The sequence below is a fragment of the Poecile atricapillus genome, chromosome 9 (assembly GCF_030490865.1).
Source record: "Poecile atricapillus isolate bPoeAtr1 chromosome 9, bPoeAtr1.hap1, whole genome shotgun sequence".
Taxonomy (NCBI): Eukaryota; Metazoa; Chordata; class Aves; order Passeriformes; family Paridae; genus Poecile; species Poecile atricapillus.
In genome coordinates, this window is record NC_081257.1 from 12,350,168 (window position 1) to 12,375,152 (window position 24,985).

Genomic DNA, 24,985 nt, shown 5'->3' on the forward strand with positions numbered 1-24,985 from the left:
TACAGAATCTGGCAGGGGGTTCGGGTTTGGTTGCTTTTCCTTCTGGGAAACCGTTTTCCGAACAGGAGCCTCTTGGGGGCGGTTTGGGATTGTTCATGGAACATTTCTCCCTGCCATTCCCTGCCCGACAGCGCTGCCTGTCTGCTGCCTCTGCCCGCAGCTCCAGACATGGAGGGCAAACCTCCGTTTTCCTTTCACACGGAGAAGACACTCCTAGGCTGAACGAATCTTGCTAAGGCTGTTTCACTACATCCTGGAAAGAGGCTGCAAAACACAACAGGGCTAGCTTGAAAAAAAATCTAATACCGCCTCTGAGCAAGCTGTTTTACTGTTGAGCATCCAGGTCTGTGGTGGGAGCAAATAGCCACGAGCAGGGTGCTCTGACAAGGTGACAAGGGCTCCAGTGGCTGCCGAGAGTCAGGCACACAGCAGCCAGTGCCATCTCACTCCTCTCAGAACCCCTCTCTTTCCCAGAAACCTGCGTTTCGCTCTGGAGAGCGGGACCCACACCCAGCTCTGGTGTGCTGCTCTACTGATTTTATTTGTTCTGTTGTGTTCCGGGAAAGCTGCACAGGAGCTGGGTGAGTGGGCAGGTTTCTGGCAGCAGTGCTGGGATTTGTGCTTCCCCATGGGTTTCCAGAGCATTCCCTGGCCCAGGCTCTGGCTCGCCTCTATGCAGGTGACCTGCATTCCTGGGTGGATAACGCAAAGTCCTCTCAAGGGACAGGCACAGCTGCAGGGGAGGCTTCACTCAGGTCTTCCACGGCCTCTGCCTTTGCCACACAAGCATTGGGAATGTCCAGGAGAGCCTAAGTGCCAGATCAGTGTCTGTCTGTGCACTGAATGAACAGCCCATGCTGCTCCAAAGCCATTTGATGGGATAATAGTAATGCAGAGCTGGGAGAAATCTTCAGAGACCATCCAGGCCATCCCTAGATCATCTCCTGTATGAGCCTGAATGTTCCCACTGGTCCTGGACACTCCACCACAGTTCCCCAGGAGCTGACGGGCTCAGAGGGCATCCTAATGAATACCCTGAAACTGTGTTGAAATTAAAGCTTATTACTTCTCCTATTCCCATTGGATGTTGGCAGGGTGTTCACAGCTCCCTGCAATTCCCTCTTTCATGTTCACAGATCTCCTGTGTCCAGAATAAAATCCTGCAGGCTTTGCCAGCTGCTCCTGTACCTGGAGGGATAATGCAGACAGCTGCGCACAAGATCTGGGCTTACACTTTGCTGGCTTCAAGCAGCGGGTATCTTGCGACAGCATTTTGAGGGCAAACATCCCAGTCGGTTTGGTTTAAAATAAATAAATAGTAACAATAACAACCCCTCCACCACCCCCCACTCCAAATGAGGTGGCTCAACCTATGAGTCACCCTTTCCTGCAACCTTGATCCCCAGCCTGTTTTTGCACACTGGTTATTCATACCTGGAAGCAGAATACTGCATAATTCTTTCCCAAACTACATCTTCCTTTGCCCACCCCTTTTCTTAATCTATTTGCCAAGGTCATCTGTATTCTACCACAGTTCTCCAGCACATCCCCTTGGGGCAGTCTCAGCTGAGCCACAGACGGAGCTGTGGAGAATCTCTCACTGTCTCCTCCCCCTTCCACAGGGAACCACGGGTAACTGATGAAAAGAATTTTTCTGCATGTTTTGCAGCCATCTTGCAGGTTCAGTTAATCTTGGTTTTTCCAGTGGGAATGACAGAATCTTGCTGAGCAAAAGCCCTAGTAAAGAAATACGGTCCTTGCTGTTCTCTCTGCTTCCAGGGCCTATTGCAAAAGAAAATTGATTTGGAGTAACATGACTAATTTTTGTTATTGACCACCCTGACCATTTCTAGGTGCTTTGTACTTCCGTTCCCAGTTCGGGGATGCCACGGAGACCAGATTCAATTTCTGGAACACATTTGCCTTAGCGTAAATAACCCATGGTGGTGTCCATGAGGTTGGGAAATATTTGGAGTCCTGCCATTGACCCTGTAGGCAGGAGAGGTCACTGGCTTGTTTGCAGATCCAGGTGAAGGCTGGAGGACGTGGGGCTGCTCGGGATCATGGGTGTTGAGAATGGGGACCTCACAAGTGCTTCTGTGCCCAGGGGTCCCCATCCTGGAAACCTGTGGCATCCCAAATTTCAACATCCCAGCTCCCCAGCAGTTGTGGTGAGGTGGCACCAGGTGGCAGCAAGGGACCAGCATGGGGAGCAGGGGGCTGCAGCACTCTGAGGGGAGCAGAGAGAGCCGTAATGCTGCACCCCCTGCTCCAAACTGCACCCAGATGGGTCCAGCTCGTTGCTTGGGGCTGGTGTCTGGGCAGGGTCTGGTCTCTCTCTGTGGGAGCTGGGTCCTGCCTGTGTCCCCAAGCCATGTGTTACCTGTCCAAGGACAAAGCCCAGCATTCCTGTCTCATGCTTGGAGAACTGGGTGCTCTTGGGGTCAAATTCTCTCCTTCCATAAGATGACCAGACTTTGAAGTTTAAGAGCAAGTCACCCCTTCAAGGAGTTAAATAATTAACCTGTTTTGCAAGAGCCTCAATTTGGCCTGCAAGCAAACCCCTCTGTGCTCTTGAGGATGCTGTCACCAGCTCACAAATGCTGATCTTGGGTTCTGGCTCAGAGGGGGGTGATGTGAGGGATGTGAAAAGAAAACTGGGTGATGCTGGGCCAGGCCACCACTGCTGAGAGTGTGTCAATTCATGTCTCCCATTCTAGGGGGGCTGGAGGAGGTGGGGATGATGTATCCTTTGTCCCTGGAGAAATGATGTCAGGCCTCCCATCCCACACAGCTCAGGAGAGCCCATGCAGCATTCTCCCCTCCTCTCTCTGCATCTCTCTTCAGAATCCACTCCCCTGCCAGCAGTTCCTATCTGAGCAACGAGAGAACTGTGATCAGAAGGGCTCCTGCAATTCTCCCTGCAGTGCTCAAGAGCTACCGACCTGGACTGAGTTAGTGGGAGAGACACCTGCCCACAGCATACCTGGCAGTATTCTCTGTCTCAGAGCCTGACTTTGGTTTAGCTGTGTTTGAAGCCTGAGCGGGCGGCTCAGGGTGGAGGCCAGAGCGGCGCCAGCACACAAAAATGGGATCAACAGCTTCTTCCTGTTGTGCAACTGCTGTACAGCCCACGTAGAGAATTTTTGGGAGATTTGTCAGGGCTTTTGTTTTTTCAGTTAATATTTATTTGCTTGTTTTGGGTCTTGCTTTCACAAACAAGGAATTTGAATAGTACAGGCTGAGAGGGGGCATGAACCTTGCCTAGCCTGCCCTGAAATGCTGTGTCCTGCTCCAGGAGCTCCCTGTGCCCACCCCAGCTGCCTTCACCTGTCCAGCCCTGGCTTCTCCTGAGCATGACTCCCCAGTCCCACTGGCTCTGGAGCCGGGATTCTGGCACAAATATTATTTACAGTTTTGCCTGGCAGCCTGCACGTGCTTCTGCTCTTATGTAATAATTCAGCCCAGGGTACAAGCCCACTCATCCATCCCCTACACACACAGGGCCCTGGGCTTTGGGTACCAACACCCCTGCTCCAGACCTTGTGTTGGAGGCAAGGAACAGCTGATCTCATCCCACTAGTGTAGAGCCCCACATGAGCCCTGCCTGTGGGGCTTCAGGCTCCTGGCCAGACAGGACTGAGATGTGAGCTCCACTGTGCTCTGAAACCTGCCAAATGCCACTTCCCTACTCCCCACTTCCAGTTTGGTCCTCTCCTCGCTGGTCCTGAGGTGAAGCCGGGAACAAGAGAAAGGCACAGCACTGTGCTCTAACCAGCATCTTTCTAGCAAGACCCATATTTACTGGATTTCAGGCATTTTCTGTATGTGTACACCTGATCTCACTGTATTTCTGCTTGTGGCTCCCAGAGCAGGCACAGGGATGTAGGGTGTGGGCACTGAACTTCCCAAGCTGAAGCTGTTTGTGGTGTGGAGGGGGAAAGCAGGGAAAGGTTGCAAAACCCAGAGGCCAGAGCACGAGCTGTGCAGCTGACATGCTGTCCATGGCTCAGAGGGCATCAGGGCACGGGCAGCATTTGGAAGAAGAACCCCTGGAGAAGCTGCTAATGCTGGCAGGAGCCTGGCAGCCTGGCCCTTGAGGGATGAAGCCCACATGCTCATGGTGCCATTGGCACATGTGCCATCCCTGGGTTGGGGTGCTCTGTCACCAGTGGGGCATAGGGCAAGGCTCTCCCCATCCCCATGTGCTGGGCACCAAGAGCTGGTGGCATCACCAGCTGTGGAGAGTGACCCACGTGTGGCTGGCACTGAGGGGCGGTGAGATGGGCCAGGTGCTCTCCCTGGCTCTTGGGTGGGTGCCATGGGGAAGGAGTGCTCTCCTCTCACTGCCTCCAACCCTTCCCACCATGCCAGTGGCCCACCAGTGTAAGGCAGCACCTGGGAGGTGTCCATGGCTGGGTTGGGAAGGGTGGATCAGATGAGGCAGTGAGTAGCTGTCCGCAAAAAGCTTTCTCAAGCTGTTATTTAGGTCATCCCTAGGGTCCCCAGGAGCCACGTGACTGTGCCCTCGTGCTGGACATGCCACAAACCACTTGTCACTTGACTTCACCACAGCCCAGGGACACTGCTCCCTCTGGGTTTGCCTTTAATTGAGTGAGCAACGTGCCTGCCAAAGATCAGATCGAGGTCAGTTCCAGATCTCCTGGGTGCAATCCTGTGCCAGGCAGGGAAACAGGGAGCCTGATATCTTGCCCTGATGACCGAGGGAGGCTGCTGTGCAAAAGGCCACCAAGAGCTGACAGGCAGTGTGCCCAGGAACCACCCTCCTGCCTGCTCAGGGCTGCACAGGCGGGAACATTTTTTAATTTTAAAACATGTTTAAAATTCTGTGTGTCAGCATTGGGGTTGTGAGTTGTTCCTACACCCAGGAAGGTTCTTGACTGTGCCAGTGGGTCCAGCTGGAGTTATTCACATTGCTCCAAGAAACTGAGGGATCCCCAGGAAAGGAGCAAACTACTGCAGTGGCATCAGCCAGCTCCTGGGATGGGAATGTCACACTGCTCTGGAGAGCACAAACGTTTAGAAAGCTGAGTGTGAAAGTAGCCCTGGAAAGTGCCAGCCTCCACTGGTGGTGCTGGGAGGCACTGAAAGAGTGGCAGAAACCTTTGTACAGTCCTATCTGTATTTTCCCCATTATAAAGAGCACAGCAAGCTTTCTTGATAAAAGCTGCCATAAATCAAAAACTGAACTACAGCCAGGATCTCTCCTGGGATGTGCCCTTGAGCCCCAGGCTGCAGGGATGGGATGTGACACTGGCACTCCTCTGCAGCATGTTTGTGGTCAAAGCTTGGTCCCACCATACGCACACCTCTCCGTGTGCTGAGGACAGCTGGTGTCCTGTCCCCTTCCCTTTGTGGAAGGACAAAGGCTGGTGAGTGGTGAGACCAGGGCCTCCCTGTTTCCCTTCCAGATACCAGCAGAAATGAGGTTCTCTGAGTTCTTTTGGGGAAATCAGAAGCAGTTTGTGTAAGATTTAGTCATTGGGGATCAGTCTCCTGGGACCATTACTGCAGCTGCAGTGACTCTTCCAGCTTTGTCACCAGTTTCCAGCTGGTACCCCGTTTCCAGGCTCTGTGCCACCTCCCATCCTAGTGATCACCATATCCTTCAGAAATCTGCCCTAAAGTAAATCCAGGTCCCATGCCAGAGCTGACAACACCCAAGACCTGGTGCTGGACACCCATCCCCCTGCAGCCCTGCCAGTGTGCCTTCAGCATGACCAAATTTTGACCATTAAACCTCTCCAAGCACTTGCAAAGCAATCCTGTTACCACAGGCTGGGCTGAATGGCACCATGTGGTGTTAGAATTGTTCAGAAATTGCCTTTTTGAAAGTTTATTTGCAACTGCCCGCTGCTTTACCCTGTCTCAGATGTAGGGCTGGCAGCATATGAGACAGGTCACTGCCTGAGGCAGTTGATGCTGGAATCATTTTATATGTGGCCAAACCAAATCACATCATCACCTCTGCATAATCAGAAAGGAAATATAAAATCTAAAAGCGAATATAAGATATTATGGCATTACAGGCTCTGGCACCCTGTGGAATGAGTCTGGCCTGACCTGTGGCATCCTCTTGCTTCTCTCAGACCCTGTCCTGCTGTGCCCCTCTGTGCCCCCAGGGTTCATGCAGGGAGCCTGAAGCAAAGGGAATGTGCAGCCATAGAGAAGCTGTCTGCCCCCCTCCAAAGCTGTGGTTTCACCAGAGCATTTTAGAGGAGAACATGGTGATTCCATGAGCTTTCCCAATGGAAAAAGCCTCCCTTGCTGTTGCTTTGTTTTTTTCTGGTGGCTCTCTCTGCTAAATGCCGCCTTACAGGATGAGTTAGTATTTTTGATATTTTTAGATGCCTCTCAGCCCAGTGTGAGGACTCTGTAATTAAAGGAACAGATTTGGCAGTTGGATGTTGCCAAGCTGGAGCTCTTGGTTTGAAACCACCTTCCCAGAAGAATGTGCAGTGCCAGCGTGCTGTCCCAGTGAGGGGATGGCCATACTGGGAGGGACAGGATCCCTTTGGGCACCTGCCCACCCTGTCAGGAGAGATAGAGGGGCTTGAGGGGCACAGACATGGTGGGCTCTGGTTTCTTCGAGACCTGAGATTGTGGAGATGTGGGGTCTCCATGCTGCTGCTCCCTCGATGAAGGTGGCAGGCGGGGTGGCACAGGATGGAAACCAGTGCATCAAGGCCCCTTCTACTGCCTTCTCTGTGCCCTCATTGTATCTGGAGTGTGTCCCTTCTCCAACCCCGCCATTGGGGTCACTTGTCCCAGAACCTGACTGTGCCTCGACAGGTTGGGCAGCTCCTGTCTGAGCCAGCAAAGCCTATTTCCCTTCACAAGCTGAGAGATAAACCTAAAAATAACCTTGTTATCTTCCACTTGATCCAAATCAACATCAGTCCCAGCTATAAATAGCCATGCATATGTCGAGGTGGGTTGCAGGGTGTGGAGCACTGTGGGGGCACTGTTGTTCCCTGCTGGGGGCTGACCCCCCTGCAAGAGGGGGTCTCTGCAGCAGGCTGCAAAGCTGCTGCTTTGGCCCCCCCATGCTGGCCATGCTGAGAAGGGCTGTGCCCCCAAGGTAGCTGCGTGCCAATAGGTGCAGAGGCTCTGTCCCATTGCAAAACAGGTACCAGAAATAGCTGGATAAACACTACCCCATGCGCCCTCTCTGACATGGGGCCTTGCCCAATGTGTTACCCAAAAATCCTCTGGCACTGTGACAGCTGCAGGGCCTGGCCCAGAGGGGCTGCCCAGCCTCCTCCTGCCTGTGGCCTCACCCACACTGATGTGCTGTGCCATGCTGCACCCTCCAGGGCTTGCTGCAGCCCCTGTGGTCCTCCATGGTCACCAAGGGTGGGCTCCTTGCACCCTATAATTTAATACTTTCACCCCAGAATTTGCTGCTCCCCTGTGCCAACCTTCCCCATCCCCAGGGAGATGTGCGTTCTCCCAGCTGCAAATGCAGAGGATTTTTGGGATGAAGGCAGCAAAAGAAACTGTCTGAGAGGAACGTAGTAGGGCTGGCTGGGTCAGTGAAGAGGGTGAGCAACTAACTGGGCATTTGGCATAGGAATCTGCACTGTTCCGTCCAGGTTAGGAAGAAATCGTTACACCAGTTAATGTCTTGGCTTAGTCAATTAGAACAGCCAAACTGGGACAAATCCCTTCTTTTGCAACTGCATGTACCTGCTGGGAATGGGTGCTGTCCCCTCACAACACGGCCCTCTGTCCTCATACACATCACCTGGCAGCAATGTCAAGCTGGCACATTTTACACCATCTCCAAGGTGTGGTTTCCTCTGGCCTGGCTGCGTGATGCCTGATGGCAGTGGCAGCCATTTGTCTCTCTCCCCAGCTGCTCCAGATTGGAAAATGCGTGTGGTGGCATGCTGGGTGAGGGAAATGATGCAGTGATCTGCAGTGTGCCAGTGGGGAGCCTGGCTCTTGTCCTTGGCACCAGCAGGCACATGCAGCAGCAGTGCAGGAGGGACAGAGCAGGCTGGTACTGCACCAGCTGCTGTGCCCCTGGACAGCAGGGTTGGAAACCAGAGGTGTAGGTGCTGCTGTTGAAGTGATACAACACCTTGGGGCTGGTCTGGGGCTCAGGGTCAAAAGCAGCCCTTTGCAGAAAGGCTGGCTTTGCAGAAGTGGCAGGGCAGGGAGCCCACAGTGTTCCCAGTGCCTTGTGCTGGGCCCCAGCCAGTGCCCTTGCGCTCGCTTCTCTGAGCACTGAAATTAGCCACCAACATCAAAGACGACAGGGTTAAAAAAAGAGAGGAGAGGTTTTGTTTACCTTAATCAAAAATAATTTGTGGCAACGCATCTTCTTCCAAGGCAAACAGTGCAGGAGCCTGTCCGTGCTAATTTGGGAAGCCGAAAGGGAAATAAAAACATGAACGTCTGACAGGGAAACAACTGGTCTCGTGCGCTAAAATAGAGCCAGGGACGCCAATGAGCTGGAGCTGGAGGAGCTGGGGCAGGCCTGGGAGGGAGGGGTGAAATCCAGGGCAGCAGGAGGGAGGAAACCCGCTGTGCTCCAACGTTGTGCAATAAAGGATAATTCACTCCGTGCTGAGCCCTGCAGCCAGGTCCAACCTCCATCCTGGGTGGGCAGGGCTGGGGTGCTGGCAGGGAGGGGATCTGCTTGTGTGCTGTTCAGGGGGTTTGTATGTCTGTGTGTCTGCCCACTGTGCTCGGGACTGAAGCTTGGGACCCAAATGGGCCATGTGGGGAGGAGACCCACAGACCCCCCCAAAACTCATGTGTGTGGCCAGAGCTGCAGGAAGAGAAGTGCCACCTCCCACCACTCTCATGATACCCTAAATGACTGTTGTTGTCCCCAGCATGGATGTTAGCACTGGTAACGTGTCACCACCCTCGGTAGCAGTAACTTGGGGGTCAGCACACCCTGGGGACCCCCTTGCAAAGGCTGCAAGAGCATGTGGGGAGGTGATACCCCTGGCCTGGCAGCAGACATGCTGTGGGAAGGGCTCCAGGTGCCGCCGCTGCAGGACATCCCCTTCAGCTGTGTTTGTGCTGCAGGCCCTTTGTGTGTCCCATGCAGGCAGGGATGCCCAGAGCTGGGCTACAGGACATCCCCTTCAGCTGTGTTTGTGCTGCAGGTCCTTTGTGTGTCCCATGCAGGCAGGGATGCCCAGAGCTGGGCAGTGCTGCTGCGTGCTGCAGAGCAGGCAGCCGAGCTGCAGGGGAGGCGGCTCCAGCTCCCCACGCTGCCAGGTGAGGTGGCAGAAAGTGCCACCTCCGACCGATGCTGAGCGTCACCACAAGGTGCGGAAAGGCCTCCGGCGTGTCACCGTGCCGCCCACGGAGGTGTGACCGCAGGCAGCCGGATGGGAACAGCAGCCGCGTTAATGAGAGCGGCGATGTTCGGGCAGCCGGGAGGAGGGTGCGACATCCGTACCTGCTGTGGGAACAGCACGGACTGTCCTGGGCTGCAAACCTGTTCTGCCGAGTTTCTATGTGCTCTGAGGGGGATCTGGGATATGCCACCAGTGCCAACTCTGCTAGGAGCTGAGGGACTCTCCAGTGCTGCAAAACACTGACAGAAGCCCCTGCAGTGTGTTGAAGAGGACGGGACCAATCGAGCCTGCTGGGGCAGGACAGGGAAGCCGGCAGCTTTTCTGGGTCTGCATCTGTGTGGCTGCTGGGATATTCTCCATTAGGTGTGGTGCTTGACCTTGCTCAGCTCCAGCCCCATTGCAGCTTTCCTGTGGTCAAAAGCGACTCAAATTTTGCCTCTGGGGTCAGCACTCAATGACACGATGGTCAGCAGGACAAAATAACTCTGCATGGTGGGACACCAGGGTACCAGCACCAAAGGCCACAGAAGCCCCATGTCATCAAGCACTAGAAATCGCTGTTTCTCAGTTAAGGGTGGAGCTGAGCCTTGGCTATGCAGGGACAGGGGTCCATCTGGTGAAAGATGACCTTGAGCTACAGAGGACGTGTCTTGGGAAGGGGTGAACTTCAGCCCTGTGTTGACCAGCAGAAATGTGCTGCCTTGACAGTCAGGACCTGTCAGTCAGACCTTACTTGCTCAGGATTCTTTATGTTGGCATGGTTTGGCTTCACATCCTCACCTGTTTTCTGCAGAGAGGGGAATGTCCCACCTCTCAGAAAGGGATTAATTGCTTGTCTATATTTTTAGCCAGTATAGTCTGAAATTATCTGCAACTGGAGCAAAGGGGAATGTGGCACCAGGGAGGTCAGAACCCCTCAGGGGTAGCTGCACCCTGGTAAGCATCCAGCTGGAGCTGCAGGAGCAGATACCAAGGAATGCAGGAGCAGGTAGGGCACCCAAAGCAAACAGAGCTACCCACAAACCCCACATCTGCACCTCTGCTAATGACAGGGCTGGATGGCTCAGGGGAAACTGGCACAGCTCAGTACTTCAAAGAAAGTACATGTACATCTGGCCATGCCAGCTTCTTAAAATAACCAGATAGCGAGTCTGTTTAATGCAAGGAGAGTAAAACCAAGCCAGTTTCTCACTTTCTTTTTGGCACAGTTCTGAAGTAGAGGGCTTCAGGAGAGCTGTGCAGACGTACCAGCCAAGCTTCAGCAGTGCCTCACCAGTCTCATCATAGACATTTTTCAAGGCTGCACCACATGTGGTGGATGGATGCCCATGCCTCTGTCACCCCAGCCTACTCCTCTGGGGTGAACATAGGCTGATGTCATTGTCAGTAATGACACATGGGCATTTTCTTAATTTCTTTGAGAAATTGGACTGGGGAATGACCTTCCACTAAGTACAGTTAATTGCTAACAGAAACAGGGAGCTGAGGGGTGCCAGCCCTGATGCATAGAGGTGGGGCAGGGGGAAGGAGGGAGCCAGGGTAATTCAGCATGCACTTCCCATCCAGGTAAATCTGCAACATTTTTCAAAAATAATTGACTCAGCCCTACCTGGCTGCCCAGGACAGAGGACCCTGGAGCAGGCGAGTTCTTGTGAGAAGCCATTGGCAGGCTCCAGCATCAGATGGCTGTGGAGGAGGGGCATTGCAGGGATTTTTCCTGGAAAATCATTACATCTTTGACTCAAGCTGCCCTGAGAGAAGCAGGCACAGCCCAGTCCACACTGAGCTGCACAGCAGGGAGGTGATGTCACATCTGTTGGGATCACGAGTCTGTATGGGACACCATTGCCTCCCTCTGCATCAGCACAGTGGGATGTCTCATAAACCACAATTAAATGGTCCCTGCTTAGCTGCTTAGCTGGGGCATGCAGGACCCCACGCTGGGAAGAGCTGTGAGTGTGCTGGGACAGACGGTTTGGGCTTTGCTCTGTGCGTCACCAGCCTAGGGGGGTGGCTTCTGTGTGGTTTCTCCCCAGAACATTGGCAGCTGACAGCCAATTTTGTCTGTTCCCCCTCCCTGTGCTGTGAGGGTGGTGGGAGATGTCCTGGAGGTCCAGGCAGTGGGCCTTAATCCTCTAGGGATTTCTTCCCCTGCAGTTTCTGCAGAGGGCTGAAGGCTTTGAATTGCTGAAATCAGCACAGCTGAACCCAGAACTTGCTCCTGCCCAGTTGTGTATACAAGAGAATACTGGTGTGGGGACATGTGTGTTGCCTCCTCTCTCCTGCAAGAGCCCTTGCCACTGGGTTGGGAAAGGTTTATTTCCTCAGGCATATTATAACCCATTAATTAGGTAATGGACACTGTGGGCTGAGGTTTGGGTTTCACCCACTGTGGTGTTAAATGGAGGTCAGGCTCTCGGCTCTTCCTCTGCCCTTATTTAAGGGCTCTGGTGCCTGTGGCTGTCATGAGAGCAGAAGGGCATCTCTGCTGCCTGCCCTGAGCTTGGCATGGGCAGGTGTTGGGGCCTGGGACTGGTATGCATGGCATGGCTGTTTGTGGTGCAGCAGCTGCTCCTTGGGGTCTCAAGGATGGGGAAAGAACACAGAGGGTCTCACCAGGATATCCCCCAGCATTCCAGTACAAGGCATGGGGGACTGTACAGAGGTTGAGGTGACCCCAGCATCAGCCCATGCTTGGGGTGTTCCTGTTTTTGCCAGGTGAGGGAGGTGGCACATGCTGTTAGCTGGCACAGCAGCAGGATGACAGTGCTGGCTGCACCCCTTCCTTGATCCCAGCATGCCTGCACCCCAGAAACATTGCATTCCTATTGCCATGGGTTAGCAAAAGTTCTGGCATTAACTAGAGCATCTTCCACATGACCTGGAAAGGTGCAAGGAGCCAAGGGCTGGTGCTCATTAGTTCTTGGGGACTCAGAGTTGGGGCAATGTGCACCCAGACTTTACCCTGGGATGCAACCTGGTGAAATCCAGGCATAGCCACCCCAGCCTGGATGGAGGAGATCCATCTGCCCCATGATGGCTCATTGCATCGCTGCCAGTGTATCCACTCATCCTGCAGCTCTCCTCTCTCATTTTAACGTGTTTTTCTCATTTGCTGCACTGTTATTTTGTTCTGAAAGAGCTTCAGATTTCTGTGTGTCCATCCTGCTGGGAGGAAGCAGAGCCACCCTTCTGCTCTCCTTGCTCCCTGGTGTAAGGAGGTCTTTCTTTTCCCCTTTTATTTTAGCACTTTGATGTCATCATAATTTATTTTTGCAGCAGAGTTGTTTTCATGATAAAATGGAAATGTTTCTCATGGGTGGCTTTAGAATGAAAGGCTGAGTGAGGAGGCTAAAAATAACATCATGTTATGTTATGAGTGACTGGGCTGGGCAGGGACTGCTTGCTGAACTGGCGAGGGGACTTCGTGGTCCCCAGGGCTGTGTCCAAGGGGACCCTTGCCAATGGTTAACCCTTGCTTCACTGGAGCACATGCTCCACCAGCCAAGTTCAAGATTGCTTTTCTCTGGAGCTAACCTTGGTTATGCTGCATTAGGGGCAGACATCCCCCCTCCTGAGATGTGGTCCTCCTTAGATGTCCCCTCTCCTTGTGTGAGCTCTTGATGGCTGGATGAGGTCACAGAATCCCACAGGCACATTGCAAATGGCATGGGTGCACAAGGAAGGATGAGTCAGGGCATGCTGAAGCCCCCAGCTTCTCCCCACCTCCAGAAAGGAGAAAGCCAGGAGCTGGTAAGCAGGATGAAGCTGAAGAACCATAACTGAATAGCTGCCTGCCTCTCTCCCCAGGGGTGCATTGAGGGCTGCCTCTGTGGGAGTTGGATGTGTCCTGAGCAGGATATGGCTGTCAGCCTTTATCCACTGGAAGTAATGCTGCTGGGGAGAGCTCTCCCAGTAATGTCTCTCATTACATGAACTGACTGCCCCGCTAGGAGGAAAGTTCATTCCCGTTTACCCTGTTGACTCATCTTCCCTTTCATCTTCTCTCTCAGATGTAGCTTATTATATGGTGCTATAAATAGGGTTTGCTCCTGATTACATGTGCCCAGCTCTTACCATTTCTTGCCCAGGCATGACGTCAGCAGAGAGCCTCCTGGAATGGTTGTGTAACATTTCGTTATGGCTCTGGAAACGGGAGTGGGTGGGTGAGCTTGTCTGGGGCTGTCTCCTCCTTTTATTCTTGATGGCAATAGCTCTGAGGGTACTTCTGACCAAATCTCATCACAGCATCCCTTTCTGCTGCTCACTCACATCTCTTCTGTCCTCCAAGTACTGACCCCCAAACTCCCTCTGCTGTGTGTCAGGCCCCATTGCCTGGCTCCCACTGTCCTGGAACTGCAGAGCAGAGCTGTTCAGGCTGTGACCTTGCTCCACAGCAGCTGTGAGCAGCTGGGCAGCATGGCAGATCCCTGTCCTGATGGACAGAGACAATGCAGTCCCTTGGTGTTCTATGCTTCAGTTGCATATTAGCAGAACACAGCGTATTTCCCAAGCGTGCCTTCAGAGCCTTTTAAGTGTGTCATGGATGGCAGGGAGACCATCATAGGAGCTTTTCTTGCTGTGTAGGTGCACCTACAGTCACCATGCAGCCATCTCTGACGAGGAGGTGCCAGGCTGGCTGGCCTGGCACAGCAACACTCCCAGGAAGCGTCAGCACATTGCTCAAAGGCGTTTGCTATAAATAGATGGGTGGCTCAAACTGAAAGCTGTAATCATGTATGTGCCAGCACAAGATGGGAATGGGTAAACACAGGTGGCTGCTGTGTCCGCCAAAGGCAGCTGAATGACACCACCAGCATCTCACAAGTGTGGCCCAGTGACATAAATATCCTCAGCATGGCTGCAAGGTGGAGAGCAGGATGAGCAAAGCCTGCAGCTCTGATAGGATGGCAGAGTCAGCAGAAATTATGGGGCCTTTGGTCTCCTTGTGCTCAACACAAATCCACACCTGGGAACTTAAGGACATGGAAAATGATGGCAGGGACTGAGCTGACCTTGACAATGAGCACTGGGGTGCCAGGGATGTCTGCTTGATAGCAGTCTCTGCAGAGTTTGGGGGTTGGTAGTGCAACTCCTAGCCTGAGGCACAGTGAAGTCAGCTTTTTACTGAGAAATTACTTTCAGCTGCATGCAGGCGGGGTTAAATTGCAGATGAAAGTCAAATATTTACAGCATTCAAATTTGCACAGCGATCTTCCGGGTTGGGAAACCTTTAGTACTGATTCCTATGTTGAACAGAAATGTTGGCAACCAGGTGGCTTTGCCCTGCTCTGGTCTTGCCACAGAGAGTGTGGACTAGCTATCCTTGTTTCCCGGTGCTGTCCTTGAGGGATACCAGTTCCCTGTGGGATTTTGATGCCAGTCGAAGTGGGTGAAAGTTCTGGGGTGTGCTGCCAGGTTTCTAAGGCCAGGAAGAACAATGATCTCCATTTAGTGGATGTATTCCATAATAAGGACTATTGTGATTCTCACATTCCTTGGTCACCATTTGGGTGGCTAATTACCCTTGCTCTTAAGTAAACATAATTGTGCCTTATTGAAGGGAGGATGTTGAAGAGACAGAAGATGGGGTATGGGCTCTGCTTATCTCAACTGCAGTAGCTCTTCATGGACCTGCCATGCAGGATGAGGGCAGATGGCTGATATATCAAGAATGGTGCTGCATCTCCAGACCATGGGCCACCACAGAAGCTCTGCCTTGAACCTCCTAGGACACTTTAAGGAGCCTGTCTCTATGGATCTGGGGTGATTTTGAATGAATTTCCATGACTCAGTGAATTGATCACTCTCCAGCAGGGCTGGCATCACCAGCCAGTGTGAGAGAAATTTGATGGGAACAACCAGTATTTATTAAGGTGCTGGCACTGGAGGGGAAGCACCCTGGTGAGAGCCCTGGGGAAGAGGCTGGGATTGGAGAGCCTGGGTTTCCTGCAGATTTAGGCACCAGGCTCTGGGAAGCCTCAAGCTGATAGAAGAAGAAAACCTGATTGCCCTTATGACTGCTGTGCCATTGTTCCTAGTTTTTCTTTGCATTGATGGTTGCAGACTTACTGGTTTTAACTGAGATGCTGGAAACTGCTACAGTGATAAGGAGTCTGTCAGAGCAGGGATGTGTAAGCTCATGCTGTGATGTCCCCACTTCACCCTTTCCAAAGCCCTCATATGATAAGGCAGGAAAATGAAGAACCACAAATTCACACTTTGAAGAACTTCTCTGTTCACCTTAAATAAGGGGCAAAAGACCCTAAGTGTGTTTTCCCATCCTCCCCAGGGCAGCCCCCAAGAGTGAGGCTGCCTTGAAGCTGCCCAAGTAGAGATGCAGGATTTGGGACTCTGCAGAGGGTGAAGGAAAACTCTCCTGGATGGGAACCTGCACATGTTGTGGGTGCTCTGTCTATGATGTTAATCGACTGTGGATTGATTCTGTGGCATCAACCATGGAAAGGTGGCACAAGCTGTGCTCCAAAAGCCTGGGGATAGGGCAAATAGGACTGGAGCCGCTCTGAGTGTGCTCCGGCTGAGCCACACAGATTGTGTCCCCCTGCCAGTTGTCAGCAGAGGTGTGCCATAGGCTTCACAAGCAAGCATGAAGTGAGCCTCTTGTCAGCTTCCCAAGGATGGGAAAGCCAGTGCCAGCCCCTTCGACTCCCTGTGTCTCCCAGCACGTGTGCACCTCACGGGCCCCGTGCCTCCCCACTGGCACAGAGCCAAGCCGCTTGCAATGAGGGAACCAAAACACAGCAGCCAGGAGGATTTTGCAGGCTCTCATTAACCTTGGCCCAAATACAGTTTGGTTTAATAATCCCTGCGCAGATTGCCCAGATCAGGGCAGCATTTGCCTCATCTCTGAGATGAGAGACAGAGAAAATCATCAGGAATATATTTTTTTCAGAAAACTTCATCATCTCCATGACCCATCTGACAGATTGGCCTAGGAAGGGGGGCAGCTGCCCTGCTCCATGCCAGACACAGCTCACATTCCTCCCATCTCCAGCACAGCTGCTGCACTCACTCAGCTTATGAATCCTGCCCTACTTTGGATCAGCCCACAGCATCTTTGATTTTGAGGTCAGTGACAGCTGCTGGCAAGCCTGCACACCCTCACGCCGTGTTTACTTTTTAAGCAGCTCAATGTAAATACAGAACAGCTTCCTTGGGCTGCTTTAACTGTTTCAGTATTCCTGAATTTCAGAAGAACTTGGTATGAATTGGGATGGGGCTCACAGCCTTCACATAGCTGTGGTTTTGCACTGGATGAGGCTTCAGTTCTTCTGCTTAATTCTGGGTTTGGTTATTGAGCCCTTACTAATAACTGAAGAGGAGACTAGGGGGACTTCATTGTGATCTACAGCTTCCTCTTGAGGGGAAGCAGGGGGGCAGGCACTGATCTCTTCTCTATGATGACCAGTGACAGAACCCAAGGGAATGGCATGGAACTGTGTCAGGGGAGGTTTAGGTTGGATATTAGGAAAAGGTTCTTCATGCAGAGGGTGGTTGGGAGCTGCAACAGGCTCCCCAGGGAAGTGGTAATGGCACCAAAGCTGCCAGAGATCACAAAATGCCCAATGCACAGGCACATGGCGTGACTTTCTGGAGTTGTCCTGTGCAAGATCAGGAGTTGGACTTGATGATCCTTGTGGGTCCCTCCCTCAGCGATATTCTATTATTCTGTGAATTTGTGATAATTGCTTTATTCTGGGCTCACACATAATCTGCAATCTCCTGTTTTTCCTTTGGGAGATGGAGAGGATCTTTGCAATTCTCTGATGACCTTCTATAGCCTCTCCCCTTTGGGGGATGCTGAGCTTCACTGATGAGGTATTTGCCCCGTGCTGCTGACAATGCACCCCCTGCCAGCCCTTCCCCAGGCAGAGGCACCAGGATATACCATGATACACCCTCCAGTCCTTCTCCGTTGGCCAACCCCTCCTGCTGCCTCACTGGGAGAGCCTTAGCCCCGTGCTGACAGGCAGCTGGAGAGCAGCAGGAGGCCAGCAAGATGTCATCCCTGTTCTGGGAGAACATGCTGTTCCCTTCTGCGAATGACTCGGGAGGAAGGAATTTAACTCAGAATTTCCTCCTTAAGAGCTCCAGCCCTTGTTCTGGCCAGATGCTTCTGGGAGAGGGATTTTGGCCAGCTGGGATGCAGGAGGAGGGCAGAGAATGACTTTAGAGACAGGATGCCCCGGGGTAAGGCTGCTGAGAGCTTAGATCCCCTTATTTCCTAATTTCTGTTTATGGTTCTGGCACAGATTTCTGTAGCTGGCTACCAGGGAAGTTCTGAGATGGAGAGGTGGGGAGGAGAGAGGTTAAAACACCTTGTGGCTCAGGCAGCCCCTGCAGGGCCCCAGAGGTGCTGGTACACACTGTGACAGCATCAGCATGCCTGGGAAGGCATGCCAAGCATTTGCAGCCTCTCTGGCATGCCCATGGCTTGATGGAGATCCCCTGCCCCTCCTTGCTGCCCCAGGCCTGTATCACTTGCCCTGGGAAAGCTGCCCACAGCTGTCCACCCAGGGGCTGCAGGGACCCCCATGTCCTCTTTGCAAAGAGGTGACAGGTGAAGTTTCCTCTTTGCCACGTGGCTGCTTGTGCCACCTTACAAGTTGAGCCACCTTTCCACGTGGCTGGTCAGCACGTGAACTGCTCTAGCCCAAAAGCACGAGCCAGTTGTCAGGCTGGAAATCATGACTTCCCTGCCATAACAGCTTTCTCTTTTACTTGCTCCAGAGCCATGATGTTCTTGTTTTGGCTCAGCAGTGGTCTGGGTTCTGTGAACAGCTGGCATAATTAGTGCTTTTGGTGCCAGTTGCTCATCACGGGCATTGAAACCCTTTGCAAATTTCTCTATAAGAAGTAGGTCAGCATAAATGCTGTCTTTGGAAAGAGGAGAAGCACGGAGGATTAATTAACTTGCTTGGTATTGCACAGCTAGGCAATGGCAGTGCTGTCAGAAAGCATCCCCCGGTCCTGAGGGAAACAGGGGCTCTTGTGGCAGGGTGCTCCTCCTGTCTGCTGGACACGATTGACGGGCTCCATCCAGCAGCTGCCTAGTGCAGCCTGGTTGTCTGCTGGCTGAGTGATAAAGCTCCCATCCTTACAACCTTACAGCTCACGGTTGCTGATGCCTGGATGTTTGCAGCCGCTGCCTGTTTCAAAGCAGCAGATGCTGGCAGTGATGTAACCAGGTACTAAAAATAGCCTGAGGAAGAGTTCCTGAAGCAGCATGAGAAACTGCAGGGAAGGGATAGATGGGAGGACTGAATTCACAAGAAATTACATTCCCAATCAGTGCTGATTCAGTCTATCCACTTGGCATTGCTTGGAGTGCTGCTGCTGCAGGGGCAATGGGCCAGGAGCACTTGCTGCTGCCAGCTCCCTGGGTCCTGAAGACCTGATGGAACATGTTCACCCCAGCTGGGAGACAGCTTTGCTCATCCCCATCCTTCCCAACTCTCATGTGGGTCTTGTGGCATGCATTCTTATCCATGGAGAGCTGGTGGGGAAAGCTGGTGGAGAAAACCATACCTGGGTGGTAGGAAAGGACTGAGAGCTTTCAGCAAGGGACAGGAGGGTGCAAGTCACAGCCATGGACACACACGTTACAACATTTTTTTGGGACTGGTCTGCTAGTGAGTTAAGCAATCTGCTTGGGAAGCCCCATGATCTAACTGTGGAATCTGCAGTAGTTCAGCCCATTCTTCCATGGTGCCCATCACATGAGACTGAGCTTTCCTCCGTGGCCATGGTCCCAAGGGGACTCGTAGTCCTGGAGCTCACAGCCACTGCCAGCCTGCCCTGCAGTATTGTTCTGCCTTCAGCACCATCAGCTCTTCAGGGGGAACAAATCCATTCAAGGGAAGGATTTTGTTCTTCCCTGACTAAAGAGATCTAGATTTATTTTCATATGAGCTAGACCTCCTTGTTTACCCCATCCCGGCAGAGTTTTCCCCTTCAAGGTGGGATGAAAATGCTTATCTGCAAAGCTAAAAGGTACATGGGGTTATGTTCTGACTTCAACAGCATAATCTCCTCCTTGATGGCTGCAGTAATGTGCATGACTGCTCAGGGAGAAACCAACAGGAGGAGCAGGCAAGGGGAAAGGAGGAAACCCACATCCAAGCTCCTCTACAGGAGATAAAATGCAAGAGCAATGGGGGGACTGCCTCTGGGGGCACACTGAAGGGTGAAAGGGAAAAGGAGGGAGGCTTTGGTTCCTTCAGTGGGGCATTAGTGCTGGAGCATCTGCAGCCTGAGCCTGTGGTTATTTGGTTTCTTCAGGCTTGGCAGGCAGGGGACAGAGCTGCTGGTGAGTCTGTGCTGTCACAAGCTGGAGCTACGCATGATTTCTGCAAGGAAGGAGGTATTGCAGACAACACCTGGCCCATCTGCAGCAAGATGGATTGTAGTGAGTGAAGCATCAGAAGCCTTTTCCTTTCTGCACAAAAGGCACCCTGTGATGTGTGAAATACAGACAATCCCCTCTCAATTGCTTTTGAGAGCAGTTTTTCTGACAGCTTTTATTTCTCTCATTGGACTTACTGGTCTCGCAAGCATTAATATTGAATTATATTGAATGAGGATGAGAAATTTTAACCAGTTCTTTATCTGAGGGACTCAATGAGGGATGTCTGCAGCTGCTGAGATAAAGCTTTTGACCTTCTCTTGCCTGCAGACACCTCCCAAAAGATCTTCTGAGACCAGCCCTGATCCCACAAAAGTGGGAGCAGGATTTGTGGTGTACCTCTGGGCAAAACCAGGCTGTGCAAAGTGTCCACAGAAGTGAAAATGGCATTCAAAGGCCAGGGGTGGCAGGTTTACAGCAGCTGAAGGAGAAGCTTATTTTGATTGATGTTTATATCTGAACTAACTTACCCCTGCCCTAAATAGTCTGCACTGCTGTGCTGCACTGAGCAGTGCTGGTGACATTTCAGCAGTACCAGGTGGGTAGTATGGTGGGGCATGCATCTGCAGGACACCAGCCAAAGCCCTGTATCACCCAGCCTGGGAAGTTCCCAAAATGTTCACTTGAGGACTTTCAGCCCTTAGTCATGCTACTGTGCATGCTGGGAGGTGGGCCTGTTTTGCTGAAGGCAAACTCATGAAATTGTGACTGTATAGAAGGCAGAGAGCAGTGCTGTGGGGCAAGGTCTGGGTGCCACGACCAAGACTGAGGTCTCTGGCCACAACCTGGAGCAGAAAGCGCAATCCCAGACACAGGGATCTGGCTCTAAGCACCCCCATGATAAATGTAAGCATTCCACAAATAATAATACAAATGGAGATAATTAGTCCAGCCTGCTGAAATGGCCCTTGTACCACTGCCTGGCCCTGTGGGATGGAAAAAGGAGCTTATTCACCAAGGAGTGCCTAAGGGAGGCTCAAAAGAAGGAGAATCAGCCAGTGAAGCTGCAGGAGATCAGGCTCTGAGGAACAGGGCTGCCTCAGCCTACGAGCACAAGAGGAAACTCAAACTGACGGCTCTTTCTGCCTTCAGCTGCAGCTGAGATGGACCACGAAGCACCACAGCTCTGACAGGGGATGAAGGAGTAAGGAGCTGACCCACACCTTTGTGTGTTTGGATTTTGACTCTGGCTGCGGTCTGCTGCCCCAAACACAGCCCACCAGCCTGACAGATTCCCAGCACAGCCTCCCAATAGTGCCAATAGAAGGCCATGTGTGGGTGATGCCACTGTGCCAGGGTGTGCCTTCCCACACAAGGGCACTGGGTACCTCCAGTGTTACCTATGCCCACCAGGAGCTGGGGTCCTGTCTGTGCATTTAAAGGCTTTGCCTTGCCCAGCAGGAAAATTTAGAAAAGATTGTATGGAAAAAACCCTCTGGCCTCTCCTAACCTTTGGGAACTTGCTATCGTTGTATTGTTCTTTTTCTGTGTTTTTTGGCAAGTTGTTTCATCCTACAAAGCACATGAATTCTGCCGTGACAGCAGATCACTAGGTAGGAGTCCCACTGGAGAGTTACAGCCTGGGCAGACAGGACTGGTGAAGGGAGGGCAGTGAGGGGACACAGCTGAAACTGGCATTTTGTTGTCAGGAGACCGAGACAGATCTCTGTTAGCAGCCCACGGACACTGTTTCCAGAGTGCTGTATGGCAGATGGGCAAGACAAGCTTTCTGAGGCTGGGGATCTCATCTGAAACCCACAGGAGTGGATTTGGGAGTGAGTCTGTCAAGAATCCTTGTTCTCTGAGGAGGCTGAAGGTCTCCTGTGTCGGGCCAGGCAGTAGCTGGCATGTATTGCTGGCTCAGAGGCAGCTCTTTGTTGCTGCCCTCTTTTCTGATTGCACTCCTTCCTCTTCCCCAGGCAGCAGAGCAGGCTGCAGGAGGATGTGGGCACAAGCAGCCATTTCAGACTCCTGCAGAAACCAAACAAGCACAGGCAGCTGGGCTGTAACACTCGGTCCCTTCCAGCAGTGCACTGCTGCTGGCCCCATTACCAACACAGGTGGCTCACAGGTGCTCCCTGCTTGTCTGAAGCACAGCCAGCAAATTAAACCTTAAACCATAAATTACAGATGGTTTTTGCCTGTGGTTCCTGGGTCTGGTCAGATCAGTTGAAGGGAACTTGGGGTTGAGAGAACCCTTTCCATTAATTCGAGCCTTTTTTAGGAAAGCACTGATAGTTCACCTGCAATCCCTCACACCTTGCCTGGTGTAGCAGCAGCTGTCAGCACTCCATCCCTGTAGCTCTTGAGAAATTGCAGAGCTGTGCTTCTATCCAGTAAAAAAAGTCCCGTTGTGTTTTTCTTATGTGACCCACCCATCAATATGTAACTCCTCAGGAGTAAACAGTGCCTGGCAAGGGACAGTGTTGCCCAGAGGATGACTGAACTGCTGGGGCTTTGCTGGCTTTGCTGCTGCCCTATGCACAAAAAATCCCAACCCATTGCTGTCCTTCTTCTCCTAGCTCCATTCTCATAATTACTGTTTTTGACCTTGGAAGGACTGAGGATAGAGTATGGAATCTATTTCCGTGCAAGACACCTTTAAAGCATGATGTTTCCCTGCTACTTCATTAGGCACTGTCCTCATTTAGTGGCCTGGCTTTTTCAGTCCTGAATCAGACACATCCTCTGATTAAATGTTTTGAAAGTAAATAATAACTAGAACCATGCACACTAATTTGAGCTACCACAGGCACATAAAAATGGCACAGACCACACCATGCAGACAAAGCATGGGATTAAGATTGTTGGTGAGGAATATGCAGTTAGAACACTGAGTTGGGTTGAAACTGGGTTGGTGAGAAGTAGTTGAATTTTGGGAGGTTCAGGGTCTCGGCTTTCATATAAAAGAAATTTTGCAACCCTCACATGGTAAGAATAATACTGAATTAGGGAACTTTATAATAGTCCACTGCTCCCTGTAAAAGGTTCAATTCTTAGATCCTTAGCATGGGAGATGAAAAAATAAAAAATGCATTAACTTTATGCTTGAAGGTGTGTCCTCTGGATTGTGGGTTTGACAGCCCAAGAGAGAGAAGCTTACTCTGCTGCTTCCTGTATTGTACCAGTTTGGTAAATAACAGGAAGTGCTTGTTCTTTTAAACTGTCAGTCTGGCACTTAATTGTACATATGTATATTTATACACAGTGTACACAAGGGAGAGGAAGGTGTTTGTGGAATCAGAACATTTGTTGCCTATTTGTTTTCTGAATGCTTCTGGCAGCAAGAGAAACTGCCTGCGTGAGCAGATCCTCACTGGCTTGAATTGCATCTCCTTTGTCTTGGTGAGGAAGAGGAGTAGAGTTTCCTTGCTACTACAGTGACTCCTGAAGCTAAAGCTCCTTATGTTGGCCTCAGGCCATTGCTCAGGGGAAAATGCTCTCAAGAAGTGCTGCAGGGTCACCTGGACTGCCATGCAGCCAAAGGATCAGCCTTCCTTGTGTGTCTGGGAGCACAGCTAGCTGGAGGTTCATCCTGGAACTGATGGCATGGGGGGCTGGAAGTTTAGGAAGTGACTCTAGGAGGTGTGCAGGCAAGAGCAGTGTGGGAATGAAAGGCTTGCCAAGCTAAACTCGATGCTTATTACAGGCATGAACTGTATCAGGGAAGCTGATCGTGGAGGAGGTAGGAGATGCCAAGTAACTTGAATAGCTTGGAATTACTCCCCCGCTAATTAAGAGGAACGCAAAGAAGTACAGCGAGGAGTGAGGCTTGAGGAAACCTATTGCTGCTGTGAGCATGTGGGAGTATTCCCAACCTCTGGAGGGATCATGGAGCCACCCACTGGGGAAGGGTCCCATGGTCACCTCAAATCCCCTCTCCCTGTGGCAAGGGAACATAAATCAGATGTGAGTCCTGGGCTAGGTCTGGACTTGCAGACACAGATTAAAACTAGTAGCACGTGTCAGTAACCTCCAGTCTTAACTGCCAGTCAGATTTCTTCAGTAAATTATAGAGCTACCCTCTCAAGATCAGTTTCAGCCCAAAGAGGCATAGATTTGAAACAAAATATTTAAATATCCAAGGGAAGTCATCAGGTTTAAATGGTGGGAGACACACACAAAACCAGATTTTTATATTAAGGTAATTATGATGGCACCAGCCAGATAAATTAGAACAGTCTCACCAAGCAGGCCTGCTTGGCTTTGACTGTCAGCCTGACTTAGAACAAGAGGAAAATTTTATGCAGTGAGAACCGAGGGGTATAATTGTCTCTTACACAAGACTCTACTTATGCTTTTACTTTAGAACAATTAGAAACCAGAGATCTCTTACCCTCTAAACCTCTTTGGTAAACCAATGCTCACCTCTCCAAACCAAGGAGCCATTCCCGAGCCAGAGAAGCCGGAGGCCCCACACACAGGCAGGCAGTCGGGAGGCAGGAGTGGGAGGTTTGAGCAAGATGCCCTATGTAGCCCTGCCTTGGCAGCTCAGAGCCAGAAAGACTGGGTTCCTTCTAGAAAAAAAGGATGCCTGTTTCTGGGTGTGTTGTGCAGCAGAAGTGTGGTGGCTTGCGTGGCTTTTAGCTCTCTGACCTTTACTTAAATGAAATGCATAGTAATTTGTATCTAAGTGGAGTTGTTCTGTCTCATTAGTGTGATTAACTAGATGGCAGAGCGTTACTAAGTTCATTGTCAGAGAGACTGTTGCTTAGTAATTTAAACTGCAATAATCTCATTATTCTTTTTTCCTTACAATGCTGGTGGCTCTGTTGTTACCCGCAGTTCATGGCCTTGCATTCAAACCTTGACTACTGTGATTACATTTTGAACATCAGGCACTGGCCCGAGAAAGTCATCCAGGGTAAAGCTGAGTAAGGGGGAGCCTCCAGGACTTTCAGCTGCGTTAGCCTGACATTTTTGGTGTATAGAAACAGAAGCACAAGATGTGCAGTGATCTCAAGCACACAGCCCTACGAGCCCACTCTGCTTCAAGGGCCCTGCAGGTGCTGTGGCTCCTCAGCGGGCAGGCTGTGATGGAGCCCTGCAGCCACGCCCTGGGCCCGTCCGAACTGAAGGAGGGTGTCGTACACCAAGGGACAAATGCTTTTCAAGAAGGCACTGAGGGGAAGTTACGGAGCCCTGTCCATGGCCGCTGAGGCCTGCGGAGGAGAAATTCACAGGTCAGGGAGGCGAACACAGCAGGGCCCAGCCT